Source organism: Drosophila albomicans, chromosome 3 (genome assembly GCF_009650485.2).
Source record: "Drosophila albomicans strain 15112-1751.03 chromosome 3, ASM965048v2, whole genome shotgun sequence".
Taxonomy (NCBI): domain Eukaryota; kingdom Metazoa; phylum Arthropoda; class Insecta; order Diptera; family Drosophilidae; genus Drosophila; species Drosophila albomicans.
Window position 1 is genome coordinate 37016497 of NC_047629.2, and position 22847 is coordinate 37039343.

Below are 22847 nucleotides of genomic sequence, written 5' to 3' on the forward strand. Positions count from 1 at the left end.
ACGCAGCCGAATCCAAGTCCGAACCGATTCCAAGTGCGTTCAAGTGACAAGCGGAAGTTGGCTTAAGCATTGCCCATTGCTTCAATTGAGACAATAACCGAGGTAAGTCCCCAGTTGGCTCAAGTGCTAAGGCCAGCAGCCTGCTACTATATCATCGCTATGGTACACTAGCTCACTTTTTCCTTTAACTCTTTCAGCTTCTTCCTCGTTCCCAACATCATCTAAGACTAGCTAATATTTCAGTATGATTCTCATCACTTTATCATTTGGAACTAAATCAATATCCCAGAATGAACGACATTATTCATAACACACATTACACATTATTCATAATAGTAGAGTAGCTCAATTCTTTAAGCCATCTGTTCTCTCTTTCTTTCTGTAATTTAATAATCTTATTTTTGTTCTTAGCTGACTTAATCAATAGTGAATTACAAGTAGGACTATGACTAAACCCTTCTGATTTTAGACAAAAATTGTTATCACGAGTCAAGAATTTAGTATTATGAAACTCAATTTACAATCTTTAAAATTTAATTCTATTAAAATTACAATTACATGTCTTTAATTTTATATAATATTATTTAATTATGAAAAAAAACTAACTTTCAAGAGTAACTATTACAGTTTTGCTCGTCTGTTAAATCCTAGACTGTTAAATAATTGAATTGTAACCTCCTAGGTTAGCTTACCTCCCTCTTCATTAATATCTGACTTCACTAGCTTACATATCTCTACATCTTAATCCTCAAACTTCATGGAGTATGTCTAATTCTTCCTGTTTCAATATCTTAGCCTAGTGGACCTCTCTTCCTCTTTTATTATGTGAGACTAGCTTACTTCGTTTTTTTTTTTTATCATTTCGTACGAACTGAAGTGTCGTTATTATTATAGAGGAAAAGCTGACATATATTTTTCCTTCAACCACCATCCACTTAGACTAGCTTACTTCTCTTTCTTTACCATCTGGGACTAGCTAAATTATCATTGTTCCTCAACTTCCCCAAACTTGCCTTATTTTTCCTATTTCATCATCTTGGACTAACTCACCTCTTCCCGCACTTCATCATCTCACTTAAGTGTTATTCTTCTTTCAAACTGACCTCTCTCTATCTTAAAGTCTCTTGACTTCCTCATCTCCCAACTCGAACTGCAGTGATTTCGTCTCTGTATTTTAATTAAGGGCTGGAATTTGTCAAACTGCGGCGCATCAGCAAACAAATATTGTATTCCAAGCGCAGTGTGATGGTGTTAAAAGCGATTAGATCTACGACTTCAGCTCCACAGTTTCGCCTTCTCATTCATTGAGCAGAAAGGAGAAGCTTGAATGCAGTCAAGGAATCGAGAATCGAGAGCTGCTGCTGCTGATGTCGGGACACATTTATTTAATCCGCAACTTGCTCAAATTGCAGGCTGAAAGGCTGGAGACAAAAGCGCAACAAAAAGCAGCAAAAAAAAAAAAGGAAAAACAAATAAAAAAAACGACAACGAGGCAAAGCTGCGACACAGACACGCTGACAATCGAAATCCGAAATGTTGAATGAAGGCGCAAAGTAAAACAATATCTGATTTGAAGCATCCGGTCGCGATTGTCATTGCCACCTATGCCACCGCCACCGCCACCGCTTGGCACCGACCTGGCGACACGCGAGAAGAGACGAAGAGACAGACGGACAAACAGACAGGCGGACAGACGGGCGGACAGACGGATAGACAGGCAGGCAGTGCCGAAATGAGGGACCATGGCTTAGGCCCCCAAACTTTAACTTCCTGCGACTCTTCTGTTGTCCGTCTGTCTGTCTGTCCGCCTGCTGTCCTGCTGCTGCTGTTGCTATTGTCATTCCTGTTGGGGTTGTTGCTGCTGCTAACCAGCCTGACGACCCGCGACCCACTCTAGAGTACACACACACAGACAACAACAACACAGTATGAGATCAATCGTATTCGATTGCAGAATGCGCGGTAGGTAAGCGTTAACGACGTTTTTGAAGTTGCCAAGCTCAGTTGGTGTTGTTGTTTTTTCTCTACTGCTGCTGCTGTTGTTTTTGGTGGCAAAGGAGCGCAGCGACACAAAAAAATTGCGACACGTTATTTCAATTTAAAATGTTTATAATTCAGTGTGTTCTCTGCTCTTTTTGCTACCACCTTCGCTGCTGCTGCTGCTGCTGCTCTTGTTGTTGCTGCTGACAACAACGAGCAAAACCAAACAGCAAGAGGAACAGCAACAAGAGCCGAAGCTGTCGCCACTTTTGCCGCATTTGCCAACACGAAAAACGCGCGAAACAAAAGCCTGGCTAACTGCTGGAGAACCAATCCAAAAGCAGCCCCAGCATGAGCATGTATCGACGACAACAGCACCGAGTATATCTGAGTATTGTATGTGTGTATCCCCATTATCGACATAGATATAGACACGACAATACACGACACGCACTTGAACCACCTTCAGTGATATTCTCTCCTGCGTTCCCATTCAACAAAAAACAAGAAGTATTTACTACACTAAATACTTATACTAAATCACTCCTTAGGGCTGATCAGGTTCTTTCTTTTCACTAACGAATCGATAAGCAGAAATTAGTGAATTAAGCCAAGAAAAGTTTTTATAACCCGATTATTCGCATGCGATTTGCAAGTACTTAACAAATTTATAATGTATGAACATGGTTTTTTCAAATTCTTTACCACTTACAGTATTTAAAATGCACAATAATTTATATGTGAGTTATATAATTTATTTATTTATTGAATGTGTTAATAAAGTCTGCAATACACAGAGCACACAAAGTTTATGCTAAAAAGTTTGAACTTAACAGATAAGTCCCATTTTAAAATAGCATTTATAAAATGTATATTTAACTAATATAAGAATATAAAACTATAAACAAATGAAACTGAATTTTCAATACTTTTTTTTTATTTTTTTGCAGACTAATCTATTTAAAAGCAGATCTATTTAATATGTAACATACATATGGAAATAGTAAACCTTCTTTATGTTATATTAAACGAAATAAGATTAGTTCATCTCAATACAAATACAAACAATAAGATTTGCTACTAATTAGTTTTCCTATTTCTTGGTAACTATTTGAAGCTATTGGCAAAATATCGTATAGTATATTTAATATTTGCTATCTGTTTGCTAGAATAAATATATTTATCTTTACTATGTCAAAATTCAATTCATTATTTTACATTTAAATGTTTTAGCATTAATTTTTAAAGTATTAATTTCATATAATGTTGTCTAAATTTTTCAATTTTCACAAGATATTTGAATATGTACTTATGAAGATTTTGAGGTCTCACAGAAAGGGTGTTATTTAGTCGTTCACTCGCCCCTTAAAAGCTTCCTTGTTGTTTGCTTACAATGTTCGTCGAGCAGATCATGATCATTATGATTCTGGGCATCATTCAGTTTTATGACTGCACCAATAAATGCAAATTAAAAGGTCCGTCTGGGCAAACGCAGTGTATAACTTTCAACTGGACTGGAGTTGAGTTCACAGCTTCAGCTGGCACTTTGTTTGTTAGCAGTTTCTGTGGCATGTTAAGAGTTAAGAGTTGCATATAAAAAGCGCACGGCAAACGCCCCAAAAAATGTTGCAAAATGCCTCAGACGATGCTGCTTGGGTGGCCATGAAAGGGGATGAGAGAGGGAGTGCTAAGAGGGGTAGAAGAGATGTTGTGTAAAAGTCAAATACATTTATGGCCGTAATTACACCCTAAAATTCAAATTATATCAACAAAACCGAAACCGCATCGTTGTGTCCACGTTGTGTGACTCAATCTGGCCAAGGCGAGACGGAGACGACTTGGCCTTGTGGTTGGCCCTCTAGAAAGAGACAAGGAGAGAGGAAAGAGAAGGAGTTAGTTGGTCTGTGTGGCACAGGTTCGACTGGCACTTGCTGCAGCCTTAGGTCCGCATTTATTTTTACAAGCTTGTAGCACAATAGTCGTAGGCTTTGTCGGCACGCCCACGACACAATGCTACACCCTGCACACTCCCCCTTCCCATTCTCCTCTGCAGTTTGGTCTGGTCTGGTCTGGTGTTTGTTGACTTAGAGCCGGACCAGGGCCGGATTATCCAGCAGTGCTAAAAACTTTTTAGAAGTCATTAAAACCTTGTAGTGGTAAAATTAATTACTTGTAGTTGCAAACAATGTAGCCACGCCGCAAGCAACATTTCCATTCAGCCCGTCGACTGCCGCCTGCTGCTTCATCTACCGCTGCTTCTTCTTCTTCTTTATCAAGTTGCCTTGTCCAAGACCACGTCCAACGTCCGAGCGCTGTGCCGTTCAAGCGGACTAAGTGCATGTTGGTGAAAACATATTCACTTTGAAATTTATTAACTTTGCGTGTTCTGTTGAATTAAGAATCCAGACGCTACAAACTTTCCATTCCATCTCCATCTCCACAATGTTTGCTCAAAGTCGTTCGTCGGCCTATTCGAAAATAAGCAGCAAACCATCAACAACAACAACAGCAACAACAAAAGTCATACATATTTACAGTTCCTGCCGTAAGTAAATGCCAAAATGCTTAAAGAACTTTGAATGTTTATTCAAATACTAGTAAAGAGAAATGCTTTCAACTTCTACTTCGACTTCAACTTCAACGTTTCGTTCCTCTATGTTCATCACTTTGGCGCTGTTAGTTTTCAGTTAGTTGGCAAAAGTTGTTGAATTTGCAAATTTACTAACTACTATTTGATGCCATAGCAAATGCCATTGATGTGTTCATTAGCTGTTCATGTTTGCAATGGGGTAATAGCTTAAGAAGTGTTACGAAAATATTTGCTAAACTATTTTTCGATTTACTTCTTTAAATTTTAAAAGTGAGTGAGACGATTCATTAAGGCTTCTGAAAAGAATTTTACCTGCAACTTTTATTGAAAGTGATTTGCTGGGGAACTTGATAATTCAGAGAGAATGAAATTATTTAGAACTTTTTGTATAATACTATTTGTTTTGACAATTTATGGGAATTTATAGAACATAACGTAAATGGGGAAGGTTACCTTTTATTTATCAATTGATTGATTAACTTATGGATGTGATTTGCCTGGGTGTTATTTCAATATCCTTTAGTGATAATATGTGAGGAAGAGAATAAATAATTGTGATTCTATTTTATAATAATTATATTTCACAGTTTTATGAACAAAATTGTAGTTTCTAGATAATTCCCAACAGTCAACGAAGTATATTCATTTCTATCACGTATATGAATTGACAGAACACAAACTTAATATTGAAGAACTTCTAATAATTTTGGACTAATTTGAAAAGAAAGTCTTCATAAATATTTTCTTTAATTGCTATGTTTATAATTTTATGTATTTTAATTAATTTCACATCTTTTTTATTCTTTAAAATTTACTTATTTTTCCAATGGAAGTAAATTCCGTTAATTATTTTTATTAACATTACAAAGTTTTACAAATTTATTAATATTTTTTCAGTATAAAGTTACATTTATATTTAAATACAATCTCTGCGCCTTACCTAAATAATATTTAGATATTGTTAAGTACCCTCCATTATTACTACTTTTAAACGGTTAAAGCACTAAAAATACATTTATTTGCTATTTGTGAAATTTCAACTCTAAAGTGATTTAAAGAACAAACTTTTGCCATATTTGTCTGTGAATAGTAGTAGAAGCATCAAGTTTGGTCAGAGAGCTATTTGTCAAATTACTCAAGCTGTGTTTGTGCTGCTAATGGACAATAAAGTTGCTTCATTTGTTTGGCTTTAAATTTTTGGCTAGAGGAAATGTTGTCAGACAAAACATGAGACACTTAACAAAATCTAGAAATAGTTGAAGTCGCAGTGAGCACTTAATAATAGTTAACTTTGGTAAACAATTAACTAATTACTTGGAGTTTAAAGTAAATTGTCGATCAACTGGTTGCAGTGCAATGTTGCATGCTTCATGCGCGGCACGTTGCACGTTGCAAACGCATTTGAGAAATGTTCATTACTTTCAATTAAAATCGCTTATAATTGAACATGACATATTTATGAGTTTGACAACGAGAACTCAGCAACGTTCAGAGTAATCGCGATTTCAGTTGAGGCGACAATTTCGACCGTTAATTGCGTGAAAATGAGCACATTACATATATCTATATATATATATACATATCCGTTGTCACACACACACATAGTGTGTGAGTGTGTTGTGGGTAATTATTGTATGCCATCAATATTTATGTGTGTGCGTTGGCAGCACACGCGATTCCAGGCGATATGATTGCGATTGCGATGCGGCGGAACTGCGGAATCGATTACAAAACGTCCGTCCGTCCATTAGGCGATTGTTCACAATCGACAAAAAAACAAAAACAGAATACAGCAAAAACAACAACGAGAGCAACAACGGCAACTGCAGCGAAAGTGCAAAGCGAAAACGCCATGAATCACATTCTGCCAATTAAGCATGATCCGTTGTAAACGGCAAAATTCGTAAGCACAAAATCATAATTTTATTCATATGAACATCAACACACTCACACACACACACACACACACACACACATAGTTGTAGTCGTAAGCAAAAGCCATCGCGACATTCTTACACCACACCGGAATCTCAATGTAGGCAAACAGTTGTGACTGGGGCGTCGACAACACTTTTGAGTCTTGCTCTCCGTTCCCCACCCAATATCGGCCCACCCCCCCGCTAGCGCAGTAACTGACCGGATGGGCTATTGAGACCACCAAAGCAGCAACAACAAACATTAAACTTAAGAATTGCAAGCACTGCACTGCACTGACTTCGTCTTCGTCTTTGTCTTCGTCTTTGAATCCGTCTTCGCCTTCGTCTTCGTTTTCGTCTTTGACTTTGACTCGACGTCCGCGTTCGCGATTACAGTTGTGTGTTTGTAAATGCGATCGCCGATCATATTTCAATCGTTTGCAGCAAAAAGGGAGCCAACAACAAGGAGAGCGAGAGAGTAAGGGAGAGAGAGGAGCTGACTTACTGTGGGGTCCGACCGCCCAGTTAGCGCTCACATCATTTGCACTTAATTGCAGAGAGCACAACACACTCTGTGTTTGCATTTGAATTGTAAACAGCAAACACTTTGTAATACTATCACAAAACGTTGCAGGCGGTCAGCCAGCTCTCTAATTATATAGAAGAATATTTTTGCCAGATAGTGTGGTATATATTATATTATATCGTTTTGTAAGTCGAACAATCAGCGCAACAATTGTAGTACGTAAGTGTGCGGAAAAGTGCAGGCTGTTTCTTTCTGAATGAAATCACAGCACTGCGCTTTTTACAACTTCCCCTCCGCTTGATCACGCCCCCTTCCCCACAATGATGAAAAGTTGCCAGCGTCATTGTCAGCATAGTCACAGCAATTTAATTGACAAAGCAACCATTGAGTATTGCTCCCCATGCAAAATCATACACAATTTACACACATAACTCTAAAGAAATATATAAACTTCGAAATATATTTACTTACTGTTATACTTATTTATTGTCAGGTTATCGTAAATCTGCTGCGTTCAGCTGCGGCGCTTTGCGAAGCGCGAAACTGCAAAAGGTGACAAGTAGTACAAAGTGCCTAGACTTACATTATATAAATATATACATCAGATATATACATAACTGTATATATCTGTTTTTAAAAAATCGTCAGCATTTCTGCCTTGTTGGCCCCTTTTCTACTACTCGCTCAATAATAGAACTTTTATTCTAAATATTAATGAGCATATGCCAATAATGTCGCTTCAATAATATTTTGGGAACTGCTTTTGCTTGACAATAAGCTAAATTGTATTTTATTGTAGCTTTGATTTTTAGACGGGGAACAACAACAAGAAAAAGTAGAACACACCTTTTTTAAAATAGTTTGTCAAGTCATCAATAAAGCGAGCGGCAATTTTCCTGAATTAAGGTAATAAACAATCAATAATTATATACTAATTCCGATTATTTTTATTATTTATGAATAATTTGTTGTGAAGCCAACTTAAAAACATTTTTTTTTACATTTCATACTTCAATAGACTTATTCACAGATGTATTACATAAGAATTACTAGATTAAAATAATCAGTACATTAAGAGAATAAATAAATAATCTAGATTATTAGTATTATAATCGAGTTACGTAAGTAGATTATTAATATTGTAATCAAGTTATGTTAAGCCAATTTAAGTATTAATATTAAATTTGTAAGATTATAAAATTAAATGTTTATTAATTGTAAATATAAGTATTTAAAAAACTCTGAATAATCACATTTTATTTCTTACTTCTCTATTTAATACCAATATTTCAAAAATTATAAAATCTCATTCAGGCTTAGCTAAAGTTTTCCGTATTTAGTTTAGATAATAACCCAATTACTCAGATCGAGTCATAAATATGTTTGCCTTCCATCAACAAAAATTGCAAAACATATTTGTTTGCTAATCGAAGGAATTTGGTAAATATTTTTAAATAAAAAAGCAGATATTATTTTTCTTGGCTATTCACGCTTTTATTTAGAAGAATGATGAATAAACCCACATTTTTAAAGATTGCATTACTATGAAATTTATTGCATAAACAAGAGATATAAGAAATATATTTATTTATTAGTTAACTATTTATAATTATAATATTACTCAGCGAGCGAAAAACAACTATCATAGAGGGGATGATGATTCGATTGAATTACTCTAAATAAATCGTATTAGTAAGAATATATTTTCAGCACGCCTCGATAAACTCGTATTCGAAATGATATTTGAGTGCACTAATTGCTAGATGTTGTCACTGTGGGTTTTTAATTAATTAAATTAAAAGTATATCAACTTAGGAATTTGGGCAAAAGGAAATTAAATTTATCGTATAGACCCAGACTAGTCAAACTTCAAAGTATATGAATATGAATATATCTAAGGGGAAAGAGTGTTATATCTATATGTGACGGCGCCAGCTTATCGATTGTCGGCAAATCAAATGATGTTCAAAGTGCAGAAAGTTAAATCCAATTGCAGAAGGTACGACTGTGAGTTCGGGTACTCGAACGTTATTCATGCAAGGTGAGTGCATGGCAGTAGTTGAAAAATTAATTGCTAACCATATGGACATGACACGAAAGATCACGGGGCAGAGAATGAAATCGAGTCAAGTCGAAGTCGAATTGAATCGAATCGAATTGAATTGAAGTGAAGTCTATTTATTAATCGGCCGCCGCACAAGATTGACAAACATCTATTAGGCATTTAATTAAAAGTTTCGCACTCGGTCGAAAGGGTTTGAAGGAGGGCGGAGAGTGCCACAACTATTGTTGTCACTGATAACATTTGAATAAGCATTCTTGTTGTCCAGATAGATACTCCTCGATACTCGTTGGACAAAAGTGTCCAATTCATGCATTTCAAGTTTCCGCCTTCAGAGAGATAGCGGCAAAGCAAAGAGCAAACAGTGAAACTGAAACACAAACATTTGCCGACAATTACTTACCGACTCCGCAGATAAGCCATGGTCAACTTAACCCGTTCAGTTTACCAGTTTCCAGTTGCCAGTTGCCAGTTGCTCCACTTCTCGCACTCTCGGACTATATCTATTTTAGTATTTACATCGCCAGAGAGTTTTGATATGTTTGCCGATCAACATGCGCCTCGTCTCAAGTGCTGACTGGCGACATCGACAGCAACAGCAAAAGCAACAACGACTGACATTAGCCCATCTCTCAATCTACCAATCTCGCTAAGGTGTTCTTATCGCTTCATTATACCCGCTGGCCAATAGATTAGAGGGGTATCATAGCCTAGTGGCAGCAGCGAATGTGTGGAACAACCAGATGAAAGCATCTGCGAGTCCATTCAAATTATATGTTTAAATAGAATCTGCCTGTCTTTCTATCTGTTCGTTTATATTGGCACTTTTATCTCAGACACTAAAAAAAGTTGGCACTCTTTGAGTTTGAGGATATCTTTGTTGTTACTCTGCTTTGATAATTCTAACCTGAAACTTGGCCAAAGGCTCATTCATTCTATCAAATCGATAAACGAATTGCAAACCTTATTTTAAAGCTGGCCACTGAAATCTTGTATTACTCACATCATAACAAACACATATAGTATTCCCCTGAGTTATAAAAGCTCAGAGGTTAAAATTCTCTTTTTTTGGGAAGTGAATTTTTATATTTTATATCTAAGATATATAAGAAAAATACATGAATTTGCAAAAAAGTGAATTTTAAAAGACATTTTCATTGCAGATAGTTATTGGCATTATATTTTTATTGTAAGTTTCATTTTATTATTCTTATAAAATGAAATTAAATAATATAAGAATTTATTGCATTTCTTAAATCAAGTGTTCTTCATTCTAAGAATTTCCTTTTTTAAGAAGTAGTGAAAAGAGGAATATGTATACAAATTATATACAAATTTTTTAGAAGTAAGAATTTCTTTAAATACGTTTATTTTACTATATATTATCATTTATTTAATTATTTTTTTTAATGAATAATGTGAAAGTTTTACACAGTCTTGCAGCTTAAATGCTGTGAACTTTAACACATTTTAATTCTTTGGAGTCTCTAAGAATATATATTGAGCACTTCATTTTGGATTTTTGGCTTGCAAATGGGAATGGGAACTGTGGCACATCATTGGTGTTGAAAGCGCTGACATACGACGTGTAGTCCGTGTCTGAGCTTTGGCAAAAGGTCAGTTTGGGTCTCTCGCTCTCAACGTGAATGTTTCACCTGTCGCTGCTGCTGCTGCTGCTGTTGGTGGCCGATGCCAATGGCAATGCCGATGTCCATGCTGAAAGTCAATGACAATGTAAAACACTGGAAACACAGTGTTTTGGTCAGCCTAACCACGCAGACTACACTCATCCGATTAAACTTTTAAATAGATGTCAAACAAACTACATTCAGCTAACTACAAGGACATTTGCTTCCCTCTCTCACTCTTTGCTCCTGTTCCTGCTTCTGTGACTTTGTCACCGTTGAGGCTGCTCATGTTGCCACAGCCGCATTTGTCTTAGGCCTGCACACAAGCACACATACGTATCTAACACAGCTGTCCCTCGAGTCAGCGACTGCATAAACACACGAATATATACACGTATAGTACATATATGTTATATGTTCAAACTCTACTCAGGTCGAGACATTCGAGTTCGAGTTCAACCCCCGAGCTGAATGTGACGCGCATCGTTTGGCCCGTTTTGCCCGTGACGGACAAATGTCCGAAATTTAAAACTTTCGATGCGAGCTTAGGTGTCCGGGTGTGAACCTTTTGGGGGCAGCAAAGGTTCACGTTTTAAAACACTAGTTCCGTTACGCTCCAGCCCCAGCGGTTGGGCGGAGCTTTCGACATGGACATAGTTATGATTTAACATTAGTTTTACGCCCTCACATGAGGTGACAGCAGCAGTAGCAGCAGGTTGGGCTGTGGCTATAAATCGGACTCGGATTGGGGTTGGGACTGCGACTGCGACTTGGACTGAAAATGGGAGTGAGAGCGGGGCAGGTGTGGTCTTGGGACAGTTAATAGTTTCGGCATTTGTGGACTCGGAAATTGGCTTCGGTAAATCTATTACAAAAACTCAATTAGTTCCGGGTAATTACAACTTAAATAAATGTTGCTCGCCTTAAATAAATGTAGTCATATTTTGTTGCTTACAACTTTGATTGATTAACTCCAACGTTTGCTTTATTTCAATAAAAATAATTAAAATCAACTTTGTAGAAAATTCAGGAATGAAAGAAATTTCAGTAAATTTAAGAAATTTCAGTGAATTTAAGAAGTTTCAGCAAATCTACAAAATTTTAGTAAATTTAAAAAATTTAATCAAATTTAAGAAATTTCAGCAAATTAGAAAAATTGTTTCTTTAACATGGTTGTTATAAAATTAATTTTGCTTTACTGCTGCAAAATATAACCACATCATTGTAGAAATTGTAATAAATTTCAATAAATTTAATATATTTAAATTTAAAAAGATTTCTTCAAATATAGTTTACAATTTTCTCTAAAAGTAATGAGAAATTTATTATATACATATTTTGCTAAACAGTTTTTGAAAGTAATTTGATATATTAAAAAAAAATTTGAGTAGGAAAAATAAAAATGAAAATCGCTAGCAAAATCAATATGAAACAATTTTTGCTCTTTAATTTTTTGTTAACATACATATATGTCTCTTATAGGCAGTAATATCCAATAATTATAAAACTTCTCTTTCAACCCCTATCGCTAAACAGCTCAGCTTCAATCTTTACACACATGTTTAGCTATCAGATGGTATAAATTTAAATATGCTGAAAAAGAACTCGATAAATTTGCCTTTGACATGTGACACAAAAAAACTTGCTAAAAACAGTTGCTCATTTGTTTAAGTTTGTCGTATTTAAATTTAGACATTCTCAAGACAACGACCTAGAAATGTTTTTCAATTTTCTTTTGATGACGAAAACATTTAAGAATAAATCATCAAGGGGAAATTGTTCTAATTATATTATTTGAAATTGTTTTTATACAGTCTTAATATTTATTGGAAAATATTCTTCTTCGTATGAAATGTAAATCATTTTTCTTTTGGCTTTTGTGTTTAGTCTAGGCTGCCATAAAGAGTTAAAGCATATCTCAGTTTATTGAATTTAGTCTAAAGTCTTCGTAATAAAAGTTACTTAAGATTTTCGCAGTATTTTTAAACTTGCTCAATTTAGACACATTCATAAGCAAACAAATTATATCCACATTACTTGTCAAGGCCAAAACTATTTGATAATGTTAAAGATAACGAAGTCGAGGCGAATCATAAATTATTTGTTTACAGCAAAAAATGGAAATCGAATATGAATATTAATATTAGATTAGCATTGCGTTGTGTTGCGTTCGATTAATTGTCAGCCAACTAAATATCATTTTATAAATCACCCGAAAAACAAACAGCAAAATGAATGAATGTCTGAATGAATGAATAAACATGTGTACGAATACGAGTTAACTTTATAGAGAAGCTACTACTTGATCAGGCAGAGATTATAATTGGCAATTTGAATGATTCATGAATAATTCATGCGACGCTAATATCAAATGTTATGTTTATTTCTAAAATGCAAAAGATAAATTTTGGATAACTCAAGTTTACTTTTTACTAATCTTCATAAAACAAAGAAACCGATTACCAATCAATTAATTTATTGTCTGCTTAAGAAATTTTATTTTTTCTACAAATAAATTAGAAATAATTAACAATTTCACACTAATGACAATGCATTTATTGTTTAACCACTCACAACACGTCGCATTAGCTGCATGAATATTCAACGCAATAAAATCTTTATTAAATGTCTGTTTATATACTTAAAGTTAAATCAATTTAAAGAAATGAATACTATTCACATATAAATAGAATCTTGCTGAACATTATTTGAATATAACAATAATTCTTTGAACATATAATGATTATAAAATGTCTGCTTAAGTGTTATTTAGAAATCGATTGTGATTAATTTAAAGAAGCCAAACTCTTCTCATACAATTTAATTACATTTATAAATGAAGTTTAATTTATTAAAAGATATACAAAATATGTACATATTAATAAAATATAATTGGTTTATTATATTAAACTAAGCATAAACAATATTAAAACTACCAAAAACATTATTAATATTGTGTTTCTACGTTATATTTACATAGAAAATTTATTAAATGAATTTAGAGAAGCTAAAAATCAATTCATATAATTTATTTACATTTATAGCAAAATTTGAAATATCTTAAAGAGCTATAAAATGTTTACATACAAATGAAGCTAAGCTTTAATTTTTAATGTACCCATAATTCCATTAACTGAAAAGTAATGAAATAATTTATATCATGCATATCAAAAAGTTTACAGAATGTATGTATTGAACATTATATTCACTTAAAAACATTTTAAAATTAATTTAGAGCAGTTTAAAATCATTCTGTATAATTAAAATTTAGTAAAGTTAATAAAATGAAAGTTTTGCTTCTATTAACGTGTACATATGTACAAGTAATCCCGTAATCCGAATAAATAATGTAATAATCCATATCAAACACATGTACATACAAACACACACAGCAACATTTTTAAGCTACTTTTTGTTGCCGCTGCCGCTGTTGTTGTTGTTGTTATCCATTTGTGGCATCAACACAGAGATTTGTATTTCTTTGTTATACATTGATTTTAATACATATGCCCGACTTGGGATTGGGATTGAGATAGAATTGGGAATGGGAAATGGGGATTCGGGATTCGTGATTGGGGCTGGTCGATGACTGGCATATTAGAATTGTAAAACGACGATTAAAGTTTTGTATTGCTTATCAAAAAGGCGAGCGAAGAAAAACAACGACAGAGAAAAGCGAAAAGCGAACAGCGGCCAGTGAACAGCGCAAAGAAAAAGGAAAGAATGAAAAATACTATTCGAGGGGAATTGTGATGCAAGCGAGCTGGCACTATAGCGTGACGCTCTCAATAACAGCTAGCTGTGCTCTTCACACGCACGCATCGCTTGCCGCAGATAAATGCGCAGCCATTTTTTAACAGGCGGTGCTTGCTACACAAGCCAAAAGCAGCGACGCAAGACACACTGGGGAAATACTGGGAAATTACATTGACAAAAATGCTTGAGCAGCGCAGCGCAATATATTTGATTAAATGTGTAGCTGAAAGAGTGAAAAGAAGTACATATTTTGTAAATATGAGTAATTAGCTAACAAATTAACCAGTATTGCTGACGCTGAATATTTCCCCCTATCGCATGTGCAGTGGACCTAAGCAGCCGCAGTCGCAGTCGCCGCTTAGCTTTCGTTACACTTTTCGGAGCCAAACACTATCTAGCTTGCACTTTTGTTGGGGGCGCAGAAAAGCTTAAGCGAAAGCTTCGCTTCAGAAAAAAGCTGCAAAGTTGCACCTACGCGGCACCGCAATCGCAATGGCAGCTTCAAACTTCAACTTGTTTCGCTCAAAATGGCGTCGGATGCGCACATCCGGCACGGTCATCGGAATGTCGATAAATCAAAGCTCTCCGCTTCTGCTGCTGCTGCTTCTTCTTCTTCAGCAGCAGCAACAGCTGCCTGGATGGATCCATTTGAACGTAAAGTAGCAAGTGGCTACGACGGCGGCTGCGACTTCGATTGCGACTGCGACTGCGGCATTCATCACAGAGAATTAATCAGAGCAGATGAAGCGACAACCGAAAAATAACGACGCGGCATCTCTAAAAAGGCCTCTCCACTGCTCTGTGTTGTTGTGGCTCCTCCGCGTTATCTCGCTTTAATCGACAACGCCGGCTTCTCATCTCCCATCTCCCATCTCTCTCTCCCTCTCTTTCGCTCGTAGTGCGTGACCATGGCCACGACCCGCTGCCGGTTCTCCACACACACACTCTATATATGTATGTGTGCGGCTGGATGTAAAAAATGTTTGGTAAAAAGGCGCTTCGCATCGATATCAATAAGTGTATTGACATTGACGTAAATTCCCCCCAGTCGCCTGTGTCTCTTTGTCTTGCCACACACTGTCTGCGGCACAGCCTCAGCCACAGCATCAGCATCCATCAAGTGTGCATGTCAAATTATAAATTCGTAAAAAATTTAAATCTAATTTTGTGTTGCGTGCGATATTCAAAATAAGTAGTCAAGTTTTTTTTTGTTCTCTTCGTTTTTAATGGATTCCCGGCAACGCGTCTCTGACAAGTACAAGCCCATTTAATCAATAATTAAGCGTAATCCATCAAGTACAAAAGTGTCAACTGCACTCGCGAACACAACTCTGCTTCTACTTCTGGTTGTCCTGTGCGGACCTCGTCAAGCTTAAAAAGGATTTTCGAATCTAGGCAGCGGCAGCAGCAGCGGCAAAAAAAGCGCATCGCTCAAAACGGAAAAAATCAAGTTGTCGTCAGTTACAGATACACACGCACACTGTTGTAGATACAGATACAGCGAACACGCCTAAATGAAAAGATACACGAAACAAATCCGCGCTCGTCACATCTGCATGTCAAACCAGCAGCCGAACAACCCTCGAAACAGACACCGAGAGACGCGTCTGTCACAGCCGAGATAGCAAAAGGCAACTCTGTGGAGGTATAGAGCGAGGGGAGCGAGGGGAGAACAGTAGTTGCCAGCGCTTATCTAAGCCGAAAAGCCAAAGCCAACCCACCACTTGGTGCGACATTCCCTTCGGGGCTTTTTTGGGTTTCGAATCCGGAGCAACAGCAGTTAGATACAAGATACAAATGTTGTTGCCGCTACGCGTAAATGAGTCAATGGGATCTGTAACAACAAATGTCCATTTTTCAATTTACCTGACCCCCCCAACCCCAACTCCTCCACTCCCTTTTCCCTTACCCCATCTGCAAGCCAGCATAAATTGAATCTCATAGTGCGATTGCAGTAAATAAACAAACAGAAATAAAAACACCCGCGCAGCTCGCTTCGCTCTATAAATTAGCCCCTGACCACTGACCGATGACCAGTTGGGTAGTTGGACAGTTGGACAGTCGAATAGACAGTTAGAGCAACAACATCCACTCAGTCAGTCCGTCAGTCAAGCAGTTGGGCAAATGAGCGTGAAATTTTACCAATATATGCTGCGGGAGAAGGGGAGAGGGCGAGGGAGGGGGGAGCGAAACCCTCACATCGTGTTTAGCATTATGACCATGACAATTCGGACAGACACTGTCAGGCATAAGTATTCTGACGGCTCTTGTACTTAGAACCCAAGAGAGAGAGTGAGAGAGGGAGAGGAAGATAAACATAAATTATGCACTCGGTCAGTCGAAGTGCATAAATTTGGGATCGTTTCTGCTGCTCCTTTTGCTTCCTTTGCCTCTTCTTCCGTTAGTTAACATATCTTTTGCCTTTTATGTGGCCAACTGCTCCATTTTCTTGGCCATTTGGCATGAGCAGTTGACATTTCTCTCGCTCGCTTCACCTGGAGACTTGAAACGCACAATTTATGCGCCGCAATTTGTCAGTTGTGCTCAATGCTTAAGAACTTGTAAAACTGTCCGATGCGTTATTAATTATTCCACATTCGAATTGTTCTTAAACAAAGAAGCGCATTCTCTGTTTTGGCTTTTGAATAAATGCGGAGCGTAGAGAAATTGCATAAATTAGAGGTAGTAAAATAGACTTTAGATTAAAAAGCAACTAGTTACTCATATTTATTTGAGTATTCCTTTTTATAGTCTTACTTTTATTTCAATGGAAAAATCATATAATCCAAAAGCCAGTCAAATTAAACCCAAAATTTATTTATTTAGTATATAGAAAAATATATGATTTAAATGTGAATATCTATTATTATAGTATTTATTAAATAATAATTTTACTTAATTGTCGGAACAAAATTTGTCGTCAAGGAATATTATTTGCTATATATGTACATAGCTATTTGCTGTTGCTTCAATAAAGTATTATATTTGTGTATCTAATACTGTAACCAAAAAAGTTGTATATTTATGTAAGTATAGAAATGTTGCCTTCTCATTAATAAATATTTAAAAATTTGATTGATTCCTATATTCAGTTGATTTTCATCATAAATAAATGATTTTCGATTTTTATTTCAAGATAAAGACAGTTTAATAACAATGAAGATATAAGATGTTTTTGTTATTTTCATTTGTACGATGAATTAGCAAAAAATTAAATAACAATATAATATTTAAATATATATTTTAAAAAGTGATTGGAATGAAACATATTTAAATGCAATATACTTAAGGAGGTAAGCATAAATATAATGTAAAATTTGAACTAAATGATCAAAGACTTTTATTTGTATTACAGATGATAATCGGAAATCTAGGAGTATTTTGCAATTTTAAACAGCAATTTATGCTACAGAAGGGCATAAAAATAAGCGAAGAGACTCTATAATATAGTGCAGATATTCCTAAAGATACTCTATAATATGTCACTAGTTGTAGAGCATTTTGTCTGCGACCTAACCGATCTTGTATCTACGAATTTTAGCTTCTTGTTTATTATTGTTTATGATTTGAGGCAATCAAACGATAGATATACAACGTCAATTATTTAAATTCTAACAATCGAGATCGTGTCGTTTATTTCAGAGACAGAATTTTCATTAAGGCTTTTAGCAGCTAATGTAAACAGACAAAGAGTTGTGTGTAAAAGAGAAGACACACACAAAAACATAATATAAATACACACACGCACACACACAGAGATGGAGACGGATTGAAATTTATGAAAGGCCATCGCAGCATCAAAGCCAATTAAGATACTGGCACTGAATACAAGCTTTAAAGGAATACACGACTAATTTCTGCGACAAAGCCGACAAAAGATCGCCATCGTGTCCACAGTTGTAGCTGAAGTTGGCAACGGAGTTGGAGTTGGAGTTGGAGTTGGAGCAGGAATTGGAGTTGGAGTTGGAGAGATTGAGAGTTGGAAATGTCCGTTTGTTGTAGTGTCCAGTGTCTCTGGGACCACTTTGTGTTGAAGCGGCACTTTTGTCGCAAACCGAACAAACACAGAGAAGGGAGAGAGGAGACTGGCCGTAAAATTAAGAACTCTGATTGGTAACAAATGTTTTTGTTCATTCGAGTGATAAAAACGTAGCGAACTGAAAAGATATAAAATTCTCTTTAGTGTCTTCTCGGCGCATCAATGATAAAATATTTAAATGAGCGACGGGGACAATTTCTTGTTGTCGATTTTTTGATATACGGAAAGTAACCAGAGATGAGGAGAGACCTTCTTAATGGCCGCACGGGCACGCACTCAAAACCAAAATGAGCAGGAGATCAACGAGGAGGAGAACGAGGAGAAAGGGTATCTAAGCGGCGGCATAGACATGGGCTTGGACATGGACATGGGCAATGTGTGAACAACGTGCAATAGCCAACCCGAAGCAAGGCTTCGATAAAATAAAATAAAAGCAATATGAATACGGTCGCTTGGACAGCATATTAAATTACAGTCAAAACGACTTTGCGATTGACAACTGAAAGAGGCAAGAAGGAAAGAAGCAGAAGCAGTCGAAGCTGCTCTGAAGTCGGCAGGACAAAGTCAAAGAGGCAAAGGCAAAGGCAATGCCAGAGGCAGAGGCAGAGAGACAATCATAAGAGGCATAAACAGTTGTAAAGAGCAAAACCACAAAAGGGCGTAGAGTTAAAATTGAGCACTAAAATGTTATCGCAACGAAGCTGGGACAGATTAACTAGACCTCGATTTTGCCGAGATGATGCCGGAGACAGCGGAACAGCGACAGCGACTGAAACAGGTAGTCGATGGGACAGGTACAAAATATGGAATGCATCTTAAAGATACTTGTACAACATTATGTTCATTAGGCTGCGTAACCGATACGCAACAGTTAGTGTCCTCTGACCTGTGTTCACTGCGTGTGATCGATCGCCGTACAGCAATTAAAATAAGATCTTCGCAGTTGGCGACGGTGCCAGACAGACGCTGCCTCCTTGCCTCACTCCCTCGCGACCCACAGCGGCGCTATTGTCCACATCGCATGTCCATTCACAAGTGTCGCGTCTCTGACGACAGATAAAACACACAAGAAAAAAGGACAACACAACATTGATAAGGCGACAATTCGGGATGGTGACTGGCGCCAAGTCAAATAGTCGCCAGTAGGATACTTTATGAGGATCAGCTTCATTCATCAGTCTGTGCAAGTAGTTGACAACCCCGAACTAGATTCAATCTCTGCCCCTTTATAAAGTACCTTAGATATCATTTACTGCATAAGGTGTTTGCACTTCAGCTTTTTCGGTAAATCTATCTTAACTCTGCTCTACCCTTAAACGTGATTTTATGAATGCTCTTTAAGGCGCATGACATTGAAACAATACGGAGATACACTGAGGGTTGCAAATGTTCTTTTTTGGGGAGCACATAAATTACATCACGTGTACCAGATTACAACTCTATGCCTTGTATTTTATAGATAGTAACTACCCGTAGATTCTTTGCAGAGTACGAGGCATTTCTTACGCCCCTTAGTTGGGCTGCTTTTGGTTTGACTATCTCAGGGATTAGCGGGATTATATAGTTACTTTGATTGGCAGTGCATCGCGATTATATTCAGTGTTTCAATAATTCTGGATTTCGTTTCAATTATTTCCGTGTTTGATTTTCTCATTATCATTTCGCTATGTCTGAGGATTAATGCGCGAAATAAAAGGGATATAAGAAGGGACGAAAAACATAACGAAACCAATTAATATGCGAATACAGAAATTCAGTCAGTCTGAATATTGAATTTGATCGAAACTTGTCTAGCAGCTTTGTAAAATTAAAAAAAAATGTATCAAATAGAAAGTAAAATACTATTAAATAAGTTAAAGATAACACAAATATCATTTTCATAAAAGTAACAAAAATTATAGAAATGATCTGTTTGTAGTTTGTTACAAGTCTGCTATTTTAAATATATAAATAAATAAGTAAGAATAAAAGAATCATATTAAATAAATGAATTTTCGTCCATCGATGCGATCGGAAATGCGTTATGCAGAGTTATACATCTATTTTATTATAAATGGTAATACTTTGACAGATAAGTATTTGGAGTATCCCTAAGTTGTATTATTGAATTCCTGCAATCTTAGTCATTCGCATAATTATTACATTGAAAATATTAAAAGAGATTCATTAGTAGCAATAGTAAATTAATAATGATATATATAAATAGTGACACAATACTTAAATTAGTCATAGCCATTGAATTGATATTTATAGTATACATTACTTTGAAATTTCATTAATAATGTAATTATTTTGTATAGTAAGAGAAATTAGTGCGAAGCATATTTTTTTAAAGTATAGAAATAGTTATTGTCAACAGAGAATATTTAGTTGTACTTTTAGTAGCAATACGAAATCCATAATTGTTTTTATAACTTTGGGCAAGAGATCGAAAACATTTGGTATAGCAATTAAAGAACATGGTTGAATAGAAATACAATTAGTTGTAGTAATTACTAAAAGATTCGTCATGGTAAAATGTAAAATGTAAGTATAAATAGTGCTTCTTCTACAAGTATAACTATTTGCACTCCGACTTAGAGTCCATGTGACTATTTTGTCCTTAAAAATCTATTATTATTTGCGGCACGAAGAAAAGACATTTCGTTTTATTATCGCAAATTTACATTATTTGTGCGTAACGTATGTTAAAGCCAAGTGATCGCTTGGACAGTTGGCATGCCGCAAAGTACTCGTAATTGTGCTCACAGTCCAACTCAAACTCACAGCCACAGTCGTAGTTGGAGCCAGAGTCGCACTCGTGGCATAGTCGTAATCGTAATCATTGGATGTTCTCATATTCAAATTGGCGCCGGCGCCACCTGTCAGACCGTCGCTGTAGTTTTGCACGATCCGGCCGGTCGGAGTCGTGTATTTGTATCTGTTCTGTTAAGGTTCCCCACCTCCCCAGTTGGCTCCACAAGTTTGAGATCGCCAACGACGCAATTGCAGTTGAACAGACTGCGAGAACAATGTTCTCGTTACATAAAAATCATGTTTTCTGCGCTTGCCCTTGGAGGTCGGTCGTGGCCAAGGTTCAATTGCGCAGGCGGATCTCGCAGGCCACACAGCGGCAGCTGTGGCAGCAACAATGACAATTCACAGAGAGAGAGAGAGAGAGAGAGCACAGATTGAGAGAGGTAAATGGTGTAAGGATGTTTCATTCAGAATGTCCAGTTCGAGTTTCAGTTTGATATTTTGTGTGTGTGGCGTCTATTTTGCAGTCACCCGCCAGCGTTGTGAAAAACCACAACGATTCCGATCGCCATCTACCATTTGGTCATTGTTTGGACTTGTGTTTTGTTGTTGGCCCAGCCTCGATCTCAGTCTCAGTAACAGTCACAGACTCAGCCTCGTGTGTCCATTGAGCAACTGCTCAAATCAGAAGACGGCGACGACGACGGAGATGCAGACGAAGATGTAGAAAAGTGGCTAATGCGCCGACATCCCGCTGCGACGCTTTGCGTGAGGGCAGAAGAACCATCCTCCATCCTCCATCCTCATCTCTTCTTCCTCGTCGTTGTCTTTAATTGAGTTATACGACTGACCCCTGTTGGTGGTGGTGGTGGTACCTTTTCTGTAGGGTTGACAGTCGGCTTAACGTACCATGTTTTGACATAAATAAATGCCTGAATACTTTTAAGTGATCGTATTCTGTTTGACTTTCTGTTTGCCCAAGCAAACCAAAACAGTTTTGGCATGATTTATGATGTTGCCCGTTTTGGCAACTTCTTCCCCACATTATACTTATATATAGATCTCATCTGCCTCATCGTAGTGACCCATATTACCCACCACTTCCAGGTAGTAAATAGCCAACAATAGATTTTTAATTCCATTTCCACAATAAATGGCCAAAATGGGGTGGCTTCTTTTCAATAGCATTTATCAATAGCTAAATTGTTGTTTTATATGCCATTTTCTTGGAATTCCCTAAGTGAGAGCTCTCGAATATGTGGCAGAATTCTTAATGAATACATAAAAGACTAACAAGTACGTATTCTTTTTGGTCGGATGTGAAACAATTCTATTAAAAATTGACCTACGGCGATGATCAATATGAAAGTCTATAAATATCAAGTATTTCGCGGAAACAATTCAATCAATTGAATAAAATGCCCTAATATTATAATATTAATTTGAATATATTGGAAAATATTCATAAGCACTTTAAATGTATTCAAAAATATTAAATAACCTTTTAAATATCGTATTCATTGACAATTAAGTGCAGCCAAGCGAAAATTCCACCCAACTGAATTTATTCTAAAAGTATGCTATGCTTTTACAAACGCACAAAAATCATTGCAT

The 22847-nt window shown here is 36.4% G+C and overlaps 1 long non-coding RNA gene across 4 annotated transcripts; it reads right to left on the reverse strand.

Moving 5' to 3' along the window:
• Positions 1 to 3256: 3256 nt before the first annotated feature.
• Positions 3257 to 4970, reverse strand: LOC117569049 (uncharacterized). Of its 4 annotated transcripts, none has more exons than XR_007954795.1 (4): positions 4883 to 4970; positions 4516 to 4825; positions 4151 to 4448; positions 3257 to 4099 (listed from the first exon to the last, which is right to left on the reverse strand). It is a non-coding gene; the product is annotated as an uncharacterized LOC117569049 (long non-coding RNA). The 4 variants fall into 4 exon arrangements; XR_007954796.1 differs by having other exon boundaries at positions 4516 to 4653; positions 4707 to 4962; XR_004572218.2 differs by having other exon boundaries at positions 4516 to 4962.
• Between the last annotated feature and the right edge of the window lie 17877 nt (positions 4971 to 22847).